This window comes from Pteropus medius, unplaced genomic scaffold (genome assembly GCF_902729225.1).
Source record: "Pteropus medius unplaced genomic scaffold, Ma_sr-lr_union100, whole genome shotgun sequence".
Classification (NCBI taxonomy): Eukaryota; Metazoa; Chordata; class Mammalia; order Chiroptera; family Pteropodidae; genus Pteropus; species Pteropus medius.
In genome coordinates, this window is record NW_024354875.1 from 17447497 (window position 1) to 17468805 (window position 21309).

General features: G+C 40.4%; 1 protein-coding gene and 1 pseudogene across 2 annotated transcripts in view; both read right to left on the bottom strand.

Annotated features, from left to right (window-relative positions):
- The window catches only part of CACNB4 (calcium voltage-gated channel auxiliary subunit beta 4), a 212717-nt gene that overhangs the window by 161232 nt on the left and 30176 nt on the right, over window positions 1-21309 (bottom strand). The gene's annotated exons all lie outside the window — the stretch shown is intronic.
- Window positions 5616-5734, bottom strand: LOC120597355 (uncharacterized; annotated as a pseudogene).

Here is a 21309-nt window from a genome sequence, read left to right on the forward strand (position 1 = left end):
ATAACAAAGAACAGCCCAAGCCTCCTCACTGCCCTCACTTACCTAACCGCTTCTGCTGTAACCTACAAGCCACTCTTTTACTACACCTCTGAATACTTAACCCACGTGTTTTCCAGATAATTATGCAATCATTTCATCATCATGATATAATCTGTACGATCACATTACTTATATCTGCCTTGCTGTGAAAGAAGCAGAAGAGAGTATTATTTTAATTTGTTCTCCTTGGTGTCTGATCAAGACTGAGCCCAAATGAGCAATCTGTTGGTCAAAGATATTCATGTGTCTCCACATGGTAAACGACTTGCAGTGAGCTTTAGAGGAGTCATGGGAAAGGAGAAGTAGATCCTTGCATTTAATGCTTAAAATCTCATAAGCAACAGGGAACTCATACAAGTAAATATCATATGAGTGGATATCAGCAAGAAAAGGGTAAACACACAAAAAAGCACCAACAAGTGCTAGGAATGGGAAACGAAGGACAGGGGTTGTTCAAGGAGGCTTCATAGAGGATGGCACTAAGCAGCTTTGAGGAGAAAAATCCAAGTGGTTTGGGACAATAGGTAAGGGACAACTCATAGGCAGGAAAAATAGATTAAGGCCAAGAAGATAGACTGTATGGGCTACATAGAGGCAGAGGCATGTATCATGATAATAAGTAAACAGGAATCACACAAAAGGGTGAACTGAGTAAAGAACCTTGAAGCCCCAGTTCATGATGCCTCATTTTCTTTCAGAGGCAGCTCTGAGCACACTCTCTTTCTGAGATTGAGAATGATGTCAAACAAGGTGTGAGGAAAACGTCTTATTCGCTGCACAGCCTCTGACCTGGATGCAAGACGAGGAAGACACAGCAAAGTGGGTATAACAGTCCTGAGGAAAGGACATTTGGGGTCGACGAAAAGCATTGCTGTGGGATAACAAGATATTTTATAGATGAAGTAATAACAATATACTGAGAAACTCCCTGCCATAAAGAAAAGGAAGACCTAACAGAAGACTGACCAACCATCCTGGCTGGCCTAGAACTTTCTTGGTTTTAGCACCTAACATCCCTCCTGCATCCTGGAAAACCCCTCAGTCCCCAGGATGGTTGGTCACCATACAAAAGACACTTTACAAATTATTACATCGGAGAAAGTAATGAGTATGAGATATTACGATAGTGAAACACAAGAATGGGATAAAAGTGAGAGTGAATCATGATTCACATGTGACATGGAGTTTGGCTTCGTAGGAGGACATTCCAAAACCTGGAAATACAGGAGACTGAGGATGAGAGGGAGAGCACAGGTGAGTGATTTCTTCCCTCTTGATCTTCAATGGCTGGCAGGTGCTGCCATCTGTGCTGCGGATTCCACAGTAGCCTCCTGGGCCACGCAACTTGAAGAACATGACCAGGGGCTTGCCCAGAGGAATTAGGCAGGGGACAACTCACAGTCAAACCTGGGACTCCATCCTTAACCCTGGCTTTCTCACCTCCCTGATAGCACCTCCTGGTGGCTCCATACCCTCAGGTGTCAGAGTCCTCAGACCTTCCAGGGAGCAAAAGGAGTGTCAGTGGAAATCCTGGAAAACCCCGAAAAGAGACATGGGGTCAATGGTAAACGACTAGATCATAGGCAAAGAAAAGAGGAGAATCCTTTAATAGTCATCCATTCTAGAAAATGGATCTTTCCCTCCATACTAAAAAGTCTGCCTTCTCTATAGGCATCCAGTTCTCTAAAAGGCAAACACGGTGAGGATGGTCTCACAAAGCCAGGGGCTTAAAGCTTCAGCTAAGGTTCAGTTAGGGAAGAGCAAACTCCCTCATTTCATATTCAGGCAAGAGCAGAGTGCCACACAGCCTTGATGATTCAAGAGTCCGCATCCTTCAAAGTGGGAAAAATGTGGCAAAGAAGGGAGAAGAAAAAAGGAACTGGAGGCACATCACCAAGTCTGATTTTCAGACCTTCTGTTAAAACTGCCCTGCAGATGGTTTCAAAATATAGATCCAAAGACTGTGAGAGCTGGAAGGAATCCTCTTCTCACTAGCCCAGTACTTCTGTTCCACAGATAAGAAACAGGTCTACAGACAGAAAGGATTAATGGAGGCCACACATACAGTGGGGCAAAAGCCAGGTCTCCTGATATTCGGCTTAACCTTTTATTCCTTAAAGCACATTGGACCAAATATATTTTGCGGCCCACAGAAATCAGCAATTTGCTAACTTATTAACTTGTTGACTAATTTTATCTATCAACTATTGAAGATTGCTCATGGTACATCTAACTTAGTGCGTCACAGTTTTAAGAATGCTATAATGAATTACAAATTCCTTAAGGACAGCAAAGACTATAGTTTAACCATATATTACCGAATGCTTTAATAAAATTTAATTTTTAATAATAGGCAATTCAGAAATCTAAATCCTTTTTTAATTAATGCATTTCCTCTTGCCAAAGATGTCGATGTACTTTATAACTTTCTACCTTAAAAAGTTCTTGCTGTTTTTGCTGGAAGATGAATAAGCAGGTCAAATAATAACAGACAAAACTGAACTCATTGGTTTACATGTATTAACTCATTTAATGCTTACAATGCTTGCGAGGTCAGGCCATTATTACCAGTCTTTACAGATGAGAAAACTAAGTCAGCAAAATCTGACCAAGGCACACAGCGAGTTGACAGCACCAGGATTTGGACACCGAAGTCTGAGTCTGGAGCTATTACACTACATACACAACTTCTCTAAATCCCATCTCAACAAGCTTTAAGGGCACGGCCTACCCCTTTTGTCATACTGGAATCTTGCTGAATAAACCACCATTTGGACAAAACTAGTTTAGACATCTTCCAGGTAGTAACTGTCAATTTTTCTTCACTGGAATCTGTCCCACAGTTTTGTTTTCCTTGTATAACTGGGGCACTATCTACTGTATGAGTAACTACTCCTGGTGCTAAACCAGGCTATATGACCTTTGTTCCCATAAGCTCCCTAGAAAAATAAATAAATACGATGTCCTCATTTTTAAAAGTCCCCTTGTGTACACAGACTTAATTTATATATATAGTCATTTAATCTCTAAATGGCCTTAAGCCTTTTCTTTTTCCACATATATGATAAGACTATAAACTGGGTGAAGGAAAGATTATGTCTCCTATTTATTTTATATTTGGTCTTCTTCATCCTTCCTTCTTCCCACTTCCCCTACTTCCCACCATAGTACAGTCTATGGTTCAAAAACTGCTACTGGCCAAGATTGCAGCTATGTAAAGCTCTATTACTTCCGCTAAATACCAAGAGGGTTTTTGATCCAAAAAAAACTTTTAAGGGATTGATTCCATGCACTTACTAAATAGTCCAGTTGCCACTGTCATTAAGTATGTGATATCGAGACATTCAAAAGACAGAAAAACCAATGATCCTCTGAAAATTTGAAATCTGGCTAATTTTAAAGGAAGAATAGAAATTTACACTACACAATGTACTTATTAGGCTGTAAACTGTACCTTTAAACTGATTAATTTCAGGTAAAAATATTCACTAGCTAAGTATATTAACATTTTTAAATCTTAAATCTGTACCCCCGCCCCCAGAAAATATGTTCTTAGTGTTATAAGCAACCTTGAAACCTGTTCTATTTCCTCATCGATGGATTTATGTTAAGCCCCAAAGAGAATTTTTTTTTCCTAAAAACATGCTTTTAGCTTTATTTTATTTTTTCCAAGTTGTCAGGCAGTCTGCATAAATGAAAAGTTTGATTAAGACCTTGGAAAACTTAAGTAATTTAAGAAAAATTTTTTACTAAATTGAAAATTAGAAAATTTAAAACCCATAAAGTTGATAAACTAGTATTTATTTAGAGTATTAAAATTATTCTTACTTTTTAAACATTGATTCAATTAATATTTATTTAAAATTAATAACTGATTTTGAACTTTTACAATAATAAAACTTGACACATGCAATTAATGTTTATTGAACTGAATTTTATTATGGAATAGAGTTTCTGGTTATCTGACAGCCAGTTTAAAAATATATGTATATATGGTGCTTCTATGGAGCTGGCATTGTTCTAGAACCTGAGAATGCAGCACAAAGACAGAGCTCCTGCCCCCAAAGAGCCTGCATTCTAGCAGGGTCAAAGGAAGCAATACATGGGTCAACAAGCATATGTAATAATAATAATAACAACAACAACAACAACAAAATAGCAAATGGCTACACAGTACTTACCATGTGCCAGACACCCTGCTGAGCATTTCGCAAGTAATAACTCATTTAATCCCACAACAACTCTAGGAAGATGGTTCTATTATGTGTGCTTCACAGATGGGGCAACTGAGGCACAAAGAAGTTAATTAACTACCTCTAGCTCTTAAGTTATATTCCCCTGTGAGAAATAAACGACACTGTCAAACAGTGATTAGAGGAGTTTTACAAAGGTGTGGGAAGCATTTAAGGACACCAACAAAGAGTAGTACAGAACCCCAGAATAAATAGAGGGGAACCATGTACACAGAAGTGCAAACGGTCCAGGTGAGGGAGTAGGTGTGAAACCAGAGAGGGTGGCTGAACAGACAGGTCACTCATTGATGGTGTGGCCTTGCCTAGAAAGGTTCAGGCACCTGGACTGGTTGGCACTGACCTCAGCTCTCCATCAGCCTCCCCAACTGGCTGAGCCTAACCAGAAAGAAACAGAAGCGGAAGCCCACGGTAAGAAGCCCAGGGATGCGTTGGGCATAGGAGGTGGAGGAGGGTAGAAGCTGGATCTGGAAGGACAAAGAGAAGACATCCAACACAAGGAGTGGGGCTGAGATATACCTAAGGGATCTGAGGCCACAGTCTGCTTTTAACAGGCATCTAAGGTCATTTCTGACACTGAAAATGCTATGAAGACAGAAAACAGAAAAATGATAGACTAGGTTGGCGCAGAAAAGCTCCTCTCCAGAGGTCACACTTCGGTTAACGCCTGAGTGAGGGGTAAGGAGCCAGGAAAAGACCTAGAGAACACCACACCAAGCAGGGAAAAGGCCCTAGGTGAGGATGAGCTGGGCATATCTGAGGGCCAGAAAGAAGGCCCACATGGCTGGTTAAATAACCAAGGAGAACAGATAAGGATGAAGACCTATGCTGATAAGTGTTTTTGCAAAAGGGCAGATATCTACTTGCTGATGCAAATTTAACTCTTAGGTTAGCACTCCCTTGCGTGTTGTGGACGGACTGCTGCCCCTTTAAAGTTACTGAAAACAGCAGCGAGGGCACTGGGCGGCTAGGCTCAGCATCCTGGAGGAGCAGCCACAGCCTCTCCTCACAGCTGCCGGGATACCCTTGCAGTTCAGGTCTCCTGTGGTCTCAGCATGGCCTCCGGGGTCTGTCTGGCACGAGAAGATTCTATCTAGGGTGAGAGGCAGAATCAATGTGATCTGGGTAAGTACCATTTTAAAAAGTAACAGGAACCCCAAACTTCCATCTTTTATGAATTCTCCTCCACAGACTGTATATTTTCAAAAGACAGAAGAGCCAAACCTGGAAGAATTTTTTTTTTTTTTAGGAGAGGCAAGCCTTGGTTGACCTCACAGATTGCAAGGACCTTGTCAGTTTACAATCCCTTATTTTTTATTTTTTACACCTACACAGCACCTGGTATTCCTAGATGGTCTCCCATCCTAGTAATAACCAGGACCAACCCTGCTTAGCTTCCGAGATCACACAGGATCGGGCTTGTTCAGGGTGGCATGGCCATAGACTGGAAGAATCTTTTTTCTCTCCTATTTAAAAACTTCTAAATAATCTGACCCAACATTTAGCTGGGAGAGGTGGGAGGAGGTAGGGAGAGAGGCTTTAAGGCAAAGGGCACATGGTCACATGGAAAAGAAAAAAATGAAAAATGGAAGCTTTTGCCCTTTTGCAAGAACCCCTCTAATTCCTCTGATATTTCAAATTTCCCTGAATAGAATTACTCACGCCTTCAGTTTTTAGGTAACAGATCTTTCTCTTCCTCATTAACAAGAGGCAGGTAATCGGCAACATGAGAGAAGAAAAGACTTCTTTTTGTGCAGTGTGTCTGGGTCACCTGCTATTTTTAATCCCCTTTTCCTAACACCTGGGGGGTAGGGGAAATAAAGTTCAACAGCTCCTGAGGCAGGGAAAAAAATTAGCATTTCTCCCTCACTAACAGGCAGCTCTTTCAAATAAAACCTGTCAGGCTTAAGAGCAAGATGGACTCGGAGCAACTTCCTCCTCATTATTTGTCTCCCAACAGGGATGTTAAATTATCAGAATGCACAGGGTCAGTGCATTTAAATTTCATTTCAAATTAAAAGCCCATCAGAAGTCATGTCTTGCAAAGTAGGTCTTAATACATCCATGCAGGGCAGCAAAAAGAAGTAGGAAAAGAGATTGGGATTCGAATGGCAACCCTTAATGGACTGAATGCTCCTGAAGTCTCCATTAGGGGGGTCACCAAGGGCTCCAGTGACAGGTGATGACAATGAAGGGACAAGGTCACACTGCAGGGGAATTAAGAGTGAGGACAACACATATCATGCAAGAAAAGCAAGCTGACCTCGCCGCCTGCTCTGGCCTTTCCTCTTTATTTTAAGCCGTTACCAAAAAAATCGGGACACGGCAGGCAGCTTCCCTCCAGAAAAAGCCTCCTGTAATGAAAAGCATCACATAAATGCCAATTTTAACTTAATGCTTTGCATGTGAATTAGGAGGATATGACTTTTTCGCTCTGCAGGCCTATGCAGCCTGGCTTGAAAGGACCAGGGGATGGCATCATACAGAATTGCTGCCTCCTACAGTGATGCTCCTCACAACGCACTTCCAAAATGGCTCACCTTTGGGGTAAGGAGAAAACACTGTGGGGAAAGGAGCTGCCCTGTGGGCTCTTTTCTTCTTTACTAAGCACCGTGTGGTGCTGCTTAAATGGGACTAACTGGTTTTGCATTTCCATCTTAAGTGGAATTGACAGCAGGCTTGAGGCAGAGAAGACAACCAAAGGAACCACTTGGGTGGCTGGGAGTCCTGGAGATGCAGTGGCAAAGTATTGTCGGTGGTCAACAAATGGGCCCTGTTGTTGAATAAACAAATTTCCAATGCCCTAACCTAATCACAAAATGGCTGGTCTAGTTTATAATCCAGTGCCCTTCAAAATCACAAACCTCTGGGCAGGAGATGGAAAGTTTGACATTCTAATGAGAGAGAAATGTCTGACACTGTCTCCACCACATTACACGCAATACCCAAATGCCTCCCAGGAGGCAAGAATTTTCCTAAATGAACTATTTGTTTTGTATATTTATTCTCTCCTTTGCTCCAAAAATTATTTAAGATGATTTTCAAAAATATTAGAATACTAAAATGTATTAATGGGGATTAAACTGTCTTTGTTGACAAACCGCAAGATTACCTCGGATTAATCAATAAAAATTTCCCTCAAGTTTGTTCCCTTAAGCATTTCTGAGTTTAAAATTTCAAAAATAAATTTAAATCTCTACAAGATTTTAAAACCCCATCACATCAATGAGAATAAAAGTATTAAATGTAATGAAGAATAGATTTCAATGAGGACATCAACCTGTAAAAGTGGAGTTTCCAGGGCATGGAAAGTGATACTCCCAGCACTCCTTAGACTGCCCCGACTAGATTTAGAGTATCCTGTCTTACTATGAACCCCATGGCCTGTAGACTACGGTTGAAAGACAAAATGTCAAACAAAGTCTTGGCTATGCCTTCTAGCATAACATAGAACAAGTATCCTCTCATAGACCAAGTAACGTGAGAGCCCTTCAAAAAGTTTAACTTGACAAATATTAACTCAGTAAGCCAGGAACTTCACTAGTCCTTGAAAAGCAGCTAGTGTGAACTTGAGCTGCAAAAAGGCATTGAACCTGAGCAGAATCCTCATTTGGATATTTCTATCTCAAAATATTTATGATGATTTTAGCCACAAGATGGCAGTCTTAGATCATATCGCACACCTGCTAATCCTGCCACAGTTCATTTTGGGGAGCAAATAGGAGGTTCTCAGGTGCTTACTTAGGGTCTTCTCAATGAGTCATATCTGAGAATCTTGGTTTAGGCAGAATTAATGATAATACTCTATTTATTCCCCTGTGATGAGTGCTCTAAGGTGGATGTTGAAATAACACACTTACTATACCTAATAATGTATCATGACTCCCTCCGTTGAGTAAGAATCCAAGAAGGTGCTTGTGTAACATTCTGCATTCCCCTGATTTACGAACTAAGTCATTCCGAGAACAACAAATCCTGCTTGGGCCCAAATCTTAGTCTTTGCTAAAGAAACATATCTGCAGACATTACAGAGGAATCATGCTATTCTTGAGTCCATATAAGCCCTAGTTCTACAAACATTTACATATCTATTTGTTTTAGGTATGTCGAAGCTAAAAAAAAAAAGAAGGAGGAGGAGGAGGAGAAGAAGTAAAGAATACGTGCTAAGGCAAAAAATATATGCTAACATATTTTGAAGTATGTGACCTTCTGACTCCTGGTGAAGCTATATTTTTCTCATTCTTCTTGCTTTTGATAAAAGCACCTAACCCCTCCCACTGTGAGGGCACAGCATTTAGGATGACACTCTTCTTTTCCTAGAGATGGAAGGGAGAGAAAGGACTGCAGCCATAGCTTCCCTTTGAGACCTAAAGAGAGGAGGTGCTTTGCTGGACAGAGTTTTTCTTCTCCCAGTTGGTTGAAAGTCAGCCAGGGTGGCCATCCTGCTGCCAAGACATCAGCAGGCCTGCAATGCTGTTGCTTGCCCCTCATCCTCAGAGCTGCCTGCCAAATGCTACAGCAGGGAGCTGGCAGTGCCCCAACCTGCAGGGAAGGTAGAACCAGGCTCCAGCAGCTGGATGAGAAAGCCAAGGACCCCCCAAAAGGCTGTGACAAAATGCAAGGCCCGGGGAATCTGTTCAAGGTTTATGCTGGCAGGGAAAACTGAGGAGATCAGAGGGGTCCCCAAAGAAATGCATGTCGGGAACCTGTGATCCACCAAGCTATGTTTGGGGGCAGGAGGTGGGAGTGCTGGTTGCTTTCATAAATCCTGCTGATGGCAAAGTTCCTAAATTCTTTAAAGCATCGGGGATGCTCGTCTGCAATGGGAACACAGAACAAATAGCCTTGTAAGGCAAGAAGTTGGTGAGCTTGTAATCCTGGGATTTGCTAATTTCTACACCAGAGTGTGCTCAAGTTGCTGGGAATCGTGAAACAGCTCTCCCCAGACCCTTTCCTAGTTCTGCTGTCTGCCTTTGGCCTAATGAGCTGAATTCAGATCACATATCCCCCCAGCTTCTACTAAAGGTTTGGCTAATGGCAGGCCAGAAGCTGGAGTGCGGCCTGGCTGCAGATAATGAGTGTGCTCAGCAGAGATGATACGTACTTAGGACTTTCACCTCGGACCCTGAAACTGACTTAAGTGGACAGATGTGAGGGAGCAACAGGAGACACAGCAAAGGAAAGGCCGTCCTTGTCTCCCGCTAGGCCCCTTACCATAGCCCAGCATCTCCTACAGCAATTAATAGCAGAGGCTGAGGCTTCTCTTTCTTCTCGAATCTCTCTCCATGCAAGACACAGGCAATAAAAGGCAGGACCGGCTGCAAATTCAGTCATTTTAAAAGACTCCTAGAAAGTGAGATTGGGAGGTTGCTGCTGCACAGATGCGCAGAGGCCCTGAGAGGAGCTGTGACAACACAGTCAGATATGAAGTAAGCACTGAACCTGGACAGATATATAATAGCATCTACTCTATTTTAATAGGGAAAAAAAGCAGGTATTTATGACAATATGTATCTTGTGCACACTTTGGGCATAATTCATTGACAAAGATTAAAGTTTCTTAATTGTATTAGGGACATGAATATACTTTATATCCAAACAGAATATGAATTCTAATTTCACATTCTATTTCTACAAAAATAATGATAAATGGCTGATAAATGGTGGCCCCCTATTTTCTTTGCAGTTAAATGAGAATGTGTCGTTTATGGGTTATTCTGAATAAATTATCTGGGATTTTTTTTTAAGTATCAAAAATACAAAGAAGTCTAATCCATATACTAGTTAAAAGTAGAATTTTAAATATCTGCTATATCAGAAAGTTCGTGGTCTTCCTATCTCATGATATCTAGCTCCTACATTTTAAAAAGAATTCAGTAACAGCTAGTACCTTCAAATTTAGAAATTCCTATTACAAATCTGGCCCAGATAAGAATTGAACCAAAGCATCTGATGCCATGTCTATCCGAGGTCTCATATTTCACTAATATTTCCTTCAGCTAATTAAATTCAGAAAGAATTTTTCAAGATCAGAGAAATATCTAGGCCTTCCCTAAAAATCTGGCCTTTTGTTCACCTAAATATGCATTTTGCCAGTGCCAAGTGATGGATATTTTCTGTGAAATAAATTGGTATTTTCGAGACAATTTCCTAGTGGAAAATGTCTACATAAACAAAGTTGCGTTATGATCACACATCCCTGTTGAGCATCTCAGCAAAGCCCTCAGTGGCCATGGCAAAAGATCAACGATTGTGACCCCTGGCCTTGGCCTTTTAGGGCGGAGACCCTCTGACCAGCTGGAGCAGAATCTGTGAACTCCATGGAGGGAATATGAGGATTTCAATCAACATCAGATAAAGCCCTTCCGGTTTCTCTCAAACTCTTGGCATTCAACATAATGATTCTGAGACACTAAGAAAGATGATTTTTCCCTTTCCTATTAGCTAGTCCCAAAGTATTTCCCCCTCCCTTTGGAATTTTTCACTGCAGAATCCTTTGTGCATAGAAAGGTCTGTATTCTGAGGTTCAAGAATATGTCTAATAAACCATGAAGTTTTAAGTCATCATCGTTTTTTAGCTGCATAACCGAGTACTCAGGGGAAAAATTTCCAGAATACTGCAAAGGGCAATCTGTAACGGAGACTATAAATTTCTGTTTAGATTTACCACAAATGATTAAATCCAGTAAAAAAAAAGAATTAAAATGACAGTGGGGAAAAAATACAGAAAGTAGGCAATTGGCCATGGGGGGCAGGGGCTGGAGGAACGTTATTGCTTGTTATGAGAGCGTTTACTAAAATCACTACATGAAAGGTTTGATTTTTGATAGGAGGCTGGGGCGTGGAGATTTTGCAGGAAGAAAGAAGAATCTGGGCCAATCAGTCCACATCCAAAAGACTTGAGGATTATACCACTAAAAACACCTGCCTTCAGTAATCTTCTGATTATTCGAAAAAGACTGAACCAAGAAACAGCTTTGAGTATGATCTCTCTTTGTTTCCCCAAATCCATCGAAGAGAAGAAATTTAGCAAGTAATTAAAAGACTGTGTTATTTCCAGCATTACTGGAAGGATATACACCTGAAAGTCAGGAGAAATGTTAGCACTAATTCTCCCATTAATTCCATCAGACAGATGAATAAGTTCTGGGGACCTAACATACAAGATGGTGACCATAATTAATCATACTGTATTATATACTTGACAGTTGCTAAGAGAATAGCTCTTAAATGTTCTCAGTACAAAAGAAAGTTCGAATTATGTGCGGTGATGGGTGTGGTAACTAACCTCACTGTGGTAATCATTTCACCATATATACGTGTATCAAATTTTAAAATATTCCATCAGAACATAAAGTCCATACGGGGCCTTTGTCTTGCTTATTTTATCATCACCAGCACTTGGAATAATGCCTGGCACATAATAAATGCTCAATAAATATTAGTGGAATGTGTGAATAAATGAGTAAACTATATAATCCGTTCGGTCCACCACTCTTCTAGCCAAACCTCCCCCCAATGCAGGGCTGGAACTGCCCAAGTCCTGTTTCAGAAGCAATGCTTTATCTCCCCAACACCCAGGGCCAGTTCAATGACTTTATAAGGGACAAGCTCCCAGAAGCTCCAAACTATTTGCTGCTGGGATGGGAAGGCTAGAATGCCTTTCTGGGTTCTCTTAATCTGAGGTCACCAGCACAATCTCAAGCGGCATCCTGCATCCTGCAACCCCAGGAATGCTGTCCAATTCCATTTCCTTTCCTCCATCTGCTCCATCCCCAGGCCCTGTTCTCATATGTTTGTGATTTTCTAGGGTGTTGGATTATATTTCTTAGGCCCCTGCTTAAGAAAAAGCCTGGACCTCTCAGGCCACTAAGGTTCCCCAAGTGAGTGCTACACAGCAGGAGACTTACTCTTTGAAAGCAGACTGAGCTCTAAGGAGCTAGACTGGCAGTGCCATTGACCAGAAACACCAGCTAAATTTACTACATTATTTACTGCTCATATTGTGTGGCCATCTGCTAATCATTAGAAGATGCTCAAGAAAAAAAAAATGGTATTTTAAATCTTAGGTTGTCCCTTCTGGCTGAAAGCCTTGTTAATTTTTTTACCTTCACACTTAGAAATAAAAGAGAGAGTGTGTGTGTATGTGCATATATACATACATGTAGATACATTCATAAAAATATACACATACTCGAGTTTTTTACATATTTGTGGGAAAATATCTAGAATTCACTTGTTTCTGTGGTTAAATAAACCAACACAAATGTCTTCATTCTCCAAATATTAATCTATTCAGTTGAGCAACATCCATTCTTCAAATCTGAAATTAAATTGAGAAGGCTTCTGTTTTTTCTAGGCTTCACAAACATTTGATCCAATCAGATTTATTTAATCAAAAAACCAATAGAATTATGTGGGAAAAAATCAAAATAAATTACTGATGTAAAATACACTAAAAACATCACCCTCTCCTCCCTTTGAACCAAGGAGATATCTGTTAAGATGACATCAAACAAAAGCACTTCTTTTAAAACAAAATTATTAAAGAGTAACTTCTTATATAAAATATACCATGTAGAATTTAGAAATCACTATCGCTCCCAGGTAGTGGACTGACTTATCAAGCACAACATAGTCATGGAAAACATTCGAAGACCACACAGAAATAAAATCAACTTAAAATGAAACATTCCAGTATTTGCCATCCCATGTCCTTCGCTCGGGTCGTTTTCTCTGGCTGGATGGAACACGTCTGCCCTCATCTCCACCAACCCCTGGAAAACCTGGCCACCACTGCAGGGTCATGGTCGGTATCATGGGTCTAGTCTCCAATAAGAGACCATGAGCAATCCAAGGGTGGTTTCAGTCTTCAAAATTTCCAGAACATATTGCACCCAAAAAGTTTCAATAATAAGTTTGCTAATTTGAACAGAACTAAGGGAAAGAAGAGATACAGAAAGAAGGTGGTGGAGAGAAGGAGAGAGAGGGAGAGAGAGATTGGGTGGAAAGAAGAGAGGATATCAAACAAGTATATGAAAGGATATTGTTCCGGCTCAGGACTTCAGGCCAGAAAAATCATTTCTACTGTGTAACTATTCCCAGCGCATATAACTAGATAAACACATAAATATATGTGCATATGTATGGATATGGAAAGGTATCATTTGCCAACTTCTTTTCAGGGCATTAACAAAGCAGATGAGCTTTTTATATGCTTTAGAAGGATTGTAAAATGGTGTGGTCACTGTGGAAACAGTTTGCTGGATCCTCAAAAAGTTAAACATAAAATTGCCATATGAGCCAGCAATTCTACTTCTATGTACGTACCTAAAAGAATTGAAAAAAAAGTTTAAAACAGATACTTGAATGCCAGTGTTCATAGCGGCATTATTCACAGTAGCCAAAAGGTGGAAACAGACCAAATGTCCATCCACAGATGAATGGATAAACAAAATGTGGTCTGTACATACAATGGAATATTGCTCAGCCTTAAAAAGGAATGAAATTCTGATGTATGTTAAAACAGGGATGAACCTTGAATATGTTATGCTAAGTAAAATAAGCCAAACACAAAAGGACAAATATTGTATAATTCCACCTACATGTGTTACCTAAAATTGTCAAATTCACAGAAACAGAGAGTAAATAGTGGTTACTCGGGGCTGGAGGGAGGAGGTTATGGGGAGTTATTGTTTAATGGGCACAGAGTTTCTGTTTGGGGTGATGAAAGAGTTCTAGAGATAGGCAGTGATGACGGTCGCACAACAATGTCAATGTCTTTATTTGTACACTTTACTGTACACTTTGAAATGGTTAAAATGATAAATTGGGTCACAATTAAAAAGAGATAAGGATTTGGAAAGAAGGTACACGTATACAGTCTCACAGGTTTACAAGTAACCTCCCCTCCCTCTCCACGCATACTGGGAACTTCCCGTCCCCTGAATTCCCTCTCCTGGTTTCAAAAGAGTTAAGATGACACTTTATCCATAACTATAGATTCCACACTCTAAATACAGAGATTTGCAGCAATAGCAAGGTTTTGTTAAACATTTGCAGATTTGCTGAAAAGGAAAAAAAAAAACAAAACACAGAGATAATGAACAGTTGGAAGGATTCTTTTTCTTTTTTTGGAACAGAGACTAGAATTAAGGCAATAAAAAGTTCTGATAAACAAACTAGAATGTAGGCAGATGACAAATCATCAAGTCTTGGTCTTCAAAGTAGCTGAGAACCAATGAAAGAATGAAAAAATTTTCTGTAGTAACTTCTATTATAATAGGGGAGAGGAGGAAGAAAGCAAGTCACATATAAGAACAACTTGAGTTAGTTTTTTTTAATAAAATGGGAAGAGAAATAAATTATCAAGAAGGAAATGGCAACTTTTTAGCTGGTAACTCTCATTACATAACAGTATATTCTTATGTCCTATGGACCGTCCATTCAGCAATAACTAGAACATACCAGAACACGGGCACTCGTTTTCTCAGAGTAACCACAGGGAAAAAAAAACACAACTTTTTCATAGAAAAAGAAAGTATATTAGGAACACAAACACACTTTGAGGCTCAACAAGATAAAAATAGGTTAAGTTATAAAAATTCAAGCAAACACCTTTGGCCTAGAGCAATTTTATGGAACAATCTCTAAGATGATTATCTTCCATAATTTCTTCCCTACAGCCGTGGCTGGTTTCAACTTGACTGCAGCAAACAGGACAATCTCTTTTGCCCTTTTGAAAATCCGCCCCCGTCCTTCAGTCTCACGATCACTTCTTTTCTCATTTAATTCTCCACAACTGCCAGTTAACTCTATTTAGCACCACACTTTGACTACTGGAGGCTACATCTAAGAGAGCACTTATTTCTGCCTTTTTAAGATGTCACCCTGGGCAAAGGCCTCTGATGACAGCAGTTAAGATATGCCTGCCGGGCTGTAAGCAACTCAAAAGATGAGAATTCTGCCTGCTTTTCATCAAACTTTGGTTTTTTTAATTAAGTTAATTAACCCAGAAATTCTAGTCAGTTATCATCTCAGACAGCTTGCCCCAGCCCCCAGTATCTGGACTAAACTGTCCCCAGGTGCTTCCACCCAGTTAGGAAAAAGGGTCTTTTTCCTAGGCTGTGGGTACAGAGCTTCCGTTAAGAAGAGATTAGGTCAAGTGGGGTTTCTCAGCCTTGGCACTATTAACATTGTGGGCCAGATAACACTTTGTTGTGGGGGGCTGTGTGTTGTAGGATGTTTAGCAGCATCCCTGGCCTCTTACCCTCTAGATGCCAGTAGCAACCCCTAGGGGTGACAATGAAAAATGTCTTCAGGCATTGCTGAAAATCCTCATGGGGGCAAAATCAGCCCAGCTGAGAACCACTGGGGTAAAATGAGATTCTATCCTGCTGTTCCCCACTATCAGAAACGTCAATCTGAAGGATCCTCCCCACTCTTACCCCTCACCCCTCCAGAGACCATGTGTTAGGTCCAGGATAGCCCATCAGCAGGTAGCCCAGCTGGACCCAGGTTAGAAAGAGTAAGAATTTGTCCAAGTGGAAACCAAATGGCCTCCACTAAAATCCCCAAGCTAAATGAAGGAAAGGAGAGAATAAGAAGTACCCAACCACCCTCCCTTCCAACTGTGAAAGAAGCTAACAAGACTAGCACTTCATTGGCCGACCTTCTCTCCCAGCCTCCCCTTCGCCAACGAGGAGATCTACCCAGAACATCTCTCCGGGACATGAGCTACGTGGAGGCAGCTCTCTGCAGAGAGAGATGGGCCCATGTGAATCTGACAGGTGCCCGTGGGATAGAAGCTCTACATTCTAGTTCAGCTTTGCAATCTGCTGGTTATAATGACCTTGGGCAAGTCACTTAATTTTTCTGGATTTCTTTTTCCTCAGCTGTAAAGCGAAAGAGCCAAATCTTTTAGAACTTCTTTGGGGTTACTTCTAGATCTAATGTGCTACTATTTTAGTGGCCAGGAGCTGGGGAGGAGTAGGGAGAAGACAGAGGCAGAGGAACCAAGGAAAAAATGGAATACTCTCAGGTGGCTGCATGCTATGCACGAGAGAGGGCACGAGCTAGGTTTTTAAGAAAAGTCAGGGGGGCTTAAGGCCAGCAACAATCAAATGTCTTTTCTAGAACATAAAGAGGGAAGGATTAATATGCAGCATTTTATGTTTTTCAGCATTCCCCGCATCTTTACCGATCTGATTTCTTCGGTTCATACCTTGATACCACGCTCCTCTACATTTGTATTCTCTTTCCCTCTTATTACACAAGCCTATTTCTCCGTCTTTCTACCTGTTTTTTTTACTCAGATCCCTTCATATCTTTTCATTCTTTATGATTCTTTCTCTGTGGCTCTCTTGCTAGCTCTCTCTCTCTTTCCCTCCCTCCCTCCTTTCCTTCCACTCCCTCCCTCTTTCACTCTTTTTTCCCTCTCTCTCCCTGACCTTCTTCATCATAAGAAGGAAGTAGGTTACCGGCCACAGCCCTAGATTCCATCTCCTCAAAAGATTCAAATCTATAGAAAGAAAGTTAAACTCTGCCCTAAAGGATGAAGCTTCCACATGCTAAGTTCCTGCTTTATCATGTGAATGATAAACAGGGAGTCATTTTATTACTTTTAGAGGATTCGAGTTATGGCTGTTTGCAAATGACCATCATTAATCCCAGGTGAGGAACAACTAGAGAAGGCCAAATGTACCAACTGTTTTGCAAGGCAGTTGTGCCTGAAACACCCAGGCCACAATAGAGAGGTGGGGTGCCTGGATGTCTTACTTTGGCCTGCAGAACCCCATTATGAGCCTGCCTGTGCTGTGGACGTAGCCTGACTGAGCTGGCACTGTTCCAGGATATAGCAAGTTGGGTGAGAGCCGTGGGTTCCTTAGTGAAATACAGCTCATCACAGCTGAGCCAGAAGAATGACTTTCCAAAGTAACACACTGTGCTGAGCCTACCGCTTGTCATTTAGAGACCAGGTTAGAAAGTTTCAGGGCTCTCCCACACCCAGTTCCAACCTTCACTTTCCCCTCAATCCTAATCTCACACTGGTTGATCAGAAATATCTTCACTTGCTATTTATGAAAAGAACACAGCCTCTAAATAAAGGCTTTGGGGAATATTGGACGATGGGAGGAGGGCAAATCACAAACTAGATTTACTCTAAGTGAACCAAATCAGCACAAATGAAATATGAACAAAATGTCTAATCAGTCACAATCAAATAAAAAAAGACTTCCTGGAGAGTAACTGCCAGATGGAAAGTGAATATAGTTCAGACCATTAGCATTCCATCAATGCTCACTGCTTTTTTAACAAGCAAATTGGTCCTGGTCTAGTAGAGCAGGCAAAGAAAAATGTAGGCATATCTACTTTTTCTTAAAAAAACAAAAACACATAGAATAACATAATGTAAAGACAGATGACTGCTAAGAAGTTTACTTAATAAAATCCTTTTCCTTGACCATTCCCCATCCCTACTCAGCAGCCCAGCTTTCTCTCTGCCTTTCTACTATCGAGATTTTTTCGTTTGTTTTTTGTAATAGCTTTAGTCAGATATAATTCACATACCATTCAAGTCACCCCTTTAAATTGTACAATTCAGTTGTGTTAGTATAATCACAGAGTTATGCAACCATCACCACAGTTTTAGAATATGTCCATCACCCCAAAAAGAAACCCTGTTCCCTTTAGCGGTCACTATCTAAACCCCTACCCCTCTTATCCCTAGGCAACTACTAATCTACTATCTGTCTCTATAGATTTGTTTGTTCTGGACTTTTCATATAAGCAGAATAATAGAATATGGGAGGGGCAAGGTTTCTGGCTTCTTTCACTTAGCACAGTTTTCAAAGTTCATTTATATTGTAGCACATATCAGTACTTAATTTCTTTTCATTGTCCAATAATATTCCACTGAATGGATATACCATATTTTACTTGTACATTCACCCAACCTCTCCCTCTTCTCTGATGGACATTTGGGTTGTTTCCACTTTGGAACTATTATGAATAATGCTGCAACAAACATTCTCGTGTAGATTTTTATGTGGACATATTCTTTCATTTCTCTTGGCTATATACCTAGGAATGGAACTGCCAGGTTATAAGGTAACTAATTATATTTAACTTTTTGAAGAACTACCAAACTATTTTCCAAGGCAGCTTGGCCTTTTTACATTCCTAACGGCATTCTCCACTTTACATTATTCTCCACATTCTTGCCAAAATTATCTGTCTCTTTGATTATAGCCATAGTGGCTGTAAAGTAGTATCTCATTGCTGTTTTGATTTGGGATTTCTTGATGATTAATGATATTGAACATCCTTTCATGTGATCGTTGGCCACTGGTCTATCTTCTTTGGAGAAATGTCTCATCAGATCCCTTGCCTATTTTTTATTTGGGTTATCTGTCTTTATATTTTTAGTTGTAAGAGTTTTGTATTATGAGCCCCTTATCAGATATATTATTTGCAAATATTTTCTCCCATCCTCTGGGTTGTCTTCTCACTTTCCTGTTAGTGTCCTTCGAAGCGCAATTTTTTTAGTTTTAATGAAGTCTAAATTATCCGATTTGTTCTTTAGTTACTTGTGTTTTAGTGTCATGTCAAGATCAACTTCCTTTTACAAGCTGATTTCAGCTTGCGTTTCTTGGTCTCAGGCATTGATTCCATTCCATTTTAGTAGCAGGGCCTCTTCTTGGCCTGACTCCCTCCTTTATGCAGAAATAGCAGCCCACACAGCCCACAGGTGATGCAAGACATGAATGGATTTTCATACCCACTGAGTCCTGCTGCTTTCTGATTATGACTATAATTATTATTGAATGCTCACGAGTCTGTGTAAGGCTTTTAAGCTTCTGGCGGCTTTCAGAATTACTAATTAGTACTTAAAATAGCTGTGACAGATAGGAAGGAAAGTGACCCCCCATTCTGAGATAAGACAATTAAGAAGTTGTTACAAAGACAAATACCTTTCTTCAGAGGAACTCTAACCTCCTGAAATTCTCTAACTTTGTCTAGACAAAAAGAAGGAAACATAACTTGGGCAGAATGTGACAGAGAAGTCAAGGCACACAGCAAGCGAGGGGCACTTGAAGCTTCACATTCTTATATCATCACTCATCCTCATCACCACCCGCTATGACCACTCTCAACACCAAAGCCAGAGGAAGCTTATTCAAACTCTGGTTTTAACAATTGGCTTATCAACATATGCGAGATTTTTCTGAAATCAGAAATTTTCAGAAACTAAAATTTAAAGTCCCCAAATGCTTCTGCAGTTCATTTGCTACAATTATCTCCCATGTTTACCCATGTTTTCCACACTAAGCCTATTCAAATTTCTCTTGGTTTACCAAAACTCCTGGACCCCCAACACTTCCTTTGTTCTCACAGAACAGACTCCTACAGACACGTGAAGACCCAGACGGTGTTGCCAACTTCACCGGGCAATTAATAGACTCTACCTTTGTAATATCTTCAGCATTTTCTTCATAGTTCTATTATTGTTATAATGCAGATGGCAACTGGAATCACCCTGTCTTTTATGCTCTAGTTACCATTGGCCCTCAATACAAGTCTATCCTGTGGAAAATTCAACACCCAACCAAGATTTCTGAAGTTCTTAGAGGACGAGGGGAGAGTGGTATTCCATCCTTGTGGGTACTGTTGTCTCTGAATTTCTACTTCCATGGAGGTCTTCTTTGCTCTGCGCCTTGTGGCTATCTCTTGCTTCCACAAACATGGACTTTACGCTGATTTCCACTGAAAACTGTGGTAAGCAGCCAGTAAGGTGGCCCCTGATGATTATCACCACCTAGCGTTCCCTACCCATGAGTCCCTTGCTTCTAACCAACAGAATCTGGCAACACTGAGATGTTACTTTCATGATAAGACGACAAAAGATAATAACTTTTGCCTTGCTAGAAGACTCCTTTTCATTGACTGGAGAGACCCACGTGGCAAGGAAGTGAGGGTGGTCTCCGGTCAAGAGCTAGCAAAGCACTGAGACCCTCAGTCCAACAGGCCTTAAGGAACTGAATCCTGCCACTATCCATGTGGGTGAGTTTAGAAGCAGATTCTTACCCACACAAGTCTTCAGAAGATGAGAGTCCAGCCCTGGCTGACACTTTGATTGCAGTCTTGGGATCACAGTGAAGCAGAGGCCCCACTGAAGCCATGCTCAGATTCCTGACTGACAGAAACCGTGAGATAATAAATGTCTGTTGTTCATGCGACAATGGATAACTAATACAAAAACTTAAGAAATAAACAAACAGCCCTATTCACTTGAGACTTCTGTGTATACAGAAGACTTTATTCATGGTTCAGGAGACAGAGAGGCTTTACATAACAAAAATCTTAAAAACATAAAGCTGAATATTGAATACTGGACATTTAGTTTATAAGAATCCTTTGGACACTCCAGTGTTATTCAGCCTCTCTCTTCCTCCCCTCCCTCCTCCTCCTCCACGACACCTATCTCAGGTTTAAAAATAATAATAATAACATATATATACATATATACATATGTGCGTATACATACATACATATATATATATATATATATATAGAGAGAGAGAGAGAGAGAGAGAGAGAAATAGAGAGAGAGAGAGAGATGGAGGGATCATTCTCTCTAATCTGTGTCTAGTGCAGACAATAGAAAGAAGAACTTTTATTTTTCCAAGGATATAGTATAATACAATAAATGTAATACAACTTATCATGATGTTTTATAATTATTTGTTTACATGTCTGTCTCTCCCATTAGACTGAGTTTTTCATGAAAAGTGACTGAGTTTTATTCAGCTTTATAGTCCCAGTGTGTGGTAAAAAGTTAATTAAACAGTCAGAACTCAGTAAATGTTTGCTAAATGTATACTCATTACATACCATTACACAAAAAGATCTACATTTAAAATTAATTATTAACATTATTAATGCACAGGAGAACTACTGTGCTGGGCCACAAGTTAAACTATACTATAATTAGGTCCTCAGATATTTCAAATAACTATAA